Below are 3,333 nucleotides of genomic sequence, written 5' to 3' on the forward strand. Positions count from 1 at the left end.
ACGAGCACAAACCGTGTAAGTTGAACCCGGGGATATTTTGTGAGTGATGTCTTGTTCCAACCCCTGCCAGTTTTGGGTTCTATTTGTAACCACCACATGATGCTTACATGATTTAGGTGCTGTGTCTTCCACAGATAGAAATGCATCACAGCAGTTTGCAAGCCAAGAATTCAAACCATTTGAGAAGCTGTGGTTATTAATGATGTTACACTTTTCACTGCTTAAGTCATTTGGTTTCTGTAATGGAAAGAGTATAAACAAAAACGTCAAGTTTCTGAGGTTGCCAGGTTTCTTTTGTGGTTCCAGTTGACCAAAACTTTTATTGTCAGTCCGTCTATTCCTTTATAAAATGATAAATTTTTCTAACTATGATTAGTAATAATCTAATACAAAAAAAATAGTAAGTTAAACAAGATACTTTACAACAAATTCAAAATGGATTTTTTATAGTTTGCTGTTTGAAAAATAATGGTGTTTACGTTATAACATGAGTTAAACCATTATAGTAGCTGTTTCTAACCTTTGTAAAATGAAGAGTTAAAAATCAAAACCCAACAAAACCATTACTAAGGGTTTGGCTTCAATTCTATTTTTCACGATTTGATTTATTTCATCTTTATAATTAAAAATGCATAATTACGTTACGAATATAGAAACAATAATATTCCATTAAATATAAAAAGGACACCATTTAAGTATTCTTAAGCGAAACTCACTTATATGTATACCACAACTTAGAATAATTGCAAAACACAAATAAATTAAAAACTTAGCTCAAAATGGGCATGTCTTCGAATAATATAAAACGTAAACCAAACCTTTAGATAAAAGTTAAAAAAAAAATCCTAAATGAACTGACCCAAATCGAAACGATTTCTCTACGTAATCATGACAATGTTGCGTGTTTTAAAATCTAATATTAACTAAACAGGCACCTGAGGATGAAAACCGTCGATCATCGGTGGGTTTGGGACCTCCATTGATGGCTTCCAGATAACTTCTTTCAGTTTCTTTTGTTCAAAACAAAAAGAATACGTCAGACCATTTATAATTACCAATGCTGCCCTAATTGGATAACTACAAACCCTCTAAAGACAGTGCTTACAAGCAATTAATTAATATGTGGAAGTAATTAACAACACACAAACACAAACCTGAAACTCAAAACAATCACTTCCATTGATCATTGATGGGTTCTCCATAACTTGTTCAACTCTCTTTGTTCAAAACCAAACAAAAGTCAAACAATGAACCTATCATAATCAAACCGAAAAACTAAAAGACAGTACGTGATTACCTGGGGTCTGTTGGGATTCTTGTGGCGTTTAAAAATGTTGTACAAACATGCTGATCGTTTTCCCATTTATACATAAAGATTATTTAGTGTACCTTACGGAAATTCCCCTAACCAATCAAATGGAAAAGACTTTTAAATTCCCCAATAACCAAATTTGGATTAAACACCGTGATTTATGAGTAATTTGAAACAAAACCACTGATAATTTTTATCTTTTAAAATTATTGATGGTTTCCTTTATCATACAGATAGAGTTAGAGGTTCAACTATAGCTAACTTTATTGTATGCTTGAATTGAAATAGAAGACTTGTATATATTTTGGTTTTGTTTTACTTTTTGTTGGATTGCTTTACTTTGATTAAATTCAAGACTTGGTTTACACGTTAAACTATAACAATTTTCGATTTAAAAGCTTAAAGGTTAGGTGAACGATGGTTTTTTGATGCACAGGTCACAGAATTCTGGGGGTTTATTGGTCTGTTTCATATATTTCTTCGGTTGGCTCCAATGAATCGGTATGTTCGCGCGCGGGCTAGCTACTACTGGAGTACTGGGTCTATGAATATGGCTCTCTCATACATACTAAACTAGACTTATCATTTAAATATCATAATTTTGCAAATCTTTTTTGGCCAATTTGTTGGGTGCTGTTGACCGGTTGCATATCGCCCAAAACCAAGCATTTAATGGATTCATATTGGATAGGGAATGCAAAAAATTTGTTGTGTTATAAGAGAATGAGTTATTGTATCTAAAAAAAATTGTTAAGTTGAGTTTACACGGTATGGATTTTAACAAATAAAATATTGTTTTTTAATATAGATGTTTTACAATGGATAGTTTGACCAAATCAAACCTCACCCGCGGGAAGTCGCCCACTGCGCTCGGTCTCACTCAAAAAATGTTCTATAAATCTCTAAATATATAGTTGGGATGTATGTATTTTTATCTACGTCATGGTGTAAGTTTCATTAAAAACAAGTTGTGCTTCTGTGAAAGCATGAATGAACAGGTCATCAAATTTTTTGTAGGTTTGTTAGGACCGAAAGTTCCGTGATTAAACAGCAATGAACAAGAACAAGCATACACATAACAGTAATAATGAAGACCCATAACTATAGCCGGCGGAATCAACTATAATTACTAGGATACTAAAACAGTAAATGACAAAAGATCAATAAACTCAAAACACAAAATTTTTTTATTTATTAATCAATAAGGTACAAGGAAATATTATGGTTTGAAAGAATATCGACTCTGACTACAATGTGCTCAGGGAATAAAGTGTGCAGAGGTGTTCCATCAATGTGTCGTAGCATTCTATTTATAGGGTACCTCTCATTATTTCTAGAAACCATAATCATTATTGAAAACAGAATAAAATATAAGTGTAAATGGCAATGTTTTCAGACCTGGCCCGGGCGTCGACCCGGACGCCTTACCGAGTCAAAGGTCGGACCGACCCGAGAGGGCGGACCGGTGTTTGACCCGGATGATGTCATAAATAATTTAAATATATATATATATATATATATGTTTATATATATATATATATATATATATATATATATATATGTTTATATATATATATATAATTCATATACATATAAAAATTAATAATAACAAAAAATAATAATAATAACAAATTTTAATGTTTATTTATGTTTAATACATTGTTTTCTGAATATATATGATATATATTATCAATAAAGACAACAATAAAGCTTGGTTGGTTGGCTCATGGGTAATTATTAAAGATCTACCTAGGAAATGACCCAAGTTCGAATCCCACCATGCACATTTCATTTTAGATTTAATAAAAACTGGGTTTTACCGGTCGACCCGCCGGGTCACCGGGTCCGGACCAACCGCCACCCGCCCAACCCGGCCGGGTTTTTCAAAAACGGGTCAAATACCTCACCCGGCCCGGTTTTGAGACCGGGTCCCGGTCCGACCGGCCGGGCCGGGCCGGGTTTCAAAATAGTGGTAAATGGTCTTCGAGCAGACTTCGTCTTGACAAGCATGGCACCATCAC

The 3,333-nt window shown here is 33.7% G+C and overlaps 1 long non-coding RNA gene across 1 annotated transcript; it reads right to left on the reverse strand.

The window, feature by feature from the left end:
• Positions 1-970: 970 nt before the first annotated feature.
• Positions 971-1,538, reverse strand: LOC143600556 (uncharacterized). The gene is made up of 3 exons (XR_013147495.1): positions 1,298-1,538; positions 1,155-1,217; positions 971-1,010 (listed from the first exon to the last, which is right to left on the reverse strand). It is a non-coding gene; the product is annotated as an uncharacterized LOC143600556 (long non-coding RNA).
• Positions 1,539-3,333: the final 1,795 nt, after the last annotated feature.

The sequence above is a fragment of the Bidens hawaiensis genome, unplaced genomic scaffold (assembly GCF_021521415.1).
Source record: "Bidens hawaiensis isolate Kalapana, Puna unplaced genomic scaffold, B.hawaiensis_p1.1 tig00054282_1, whole genome shotgun sequence".
Classification (NCBI taxonomy): Eukaryota; Viridiplantae; Streptophyta; class Magnoliopsida; order Asterales; family Asteraceae; genus Bidens; species Bidens hawaiensis.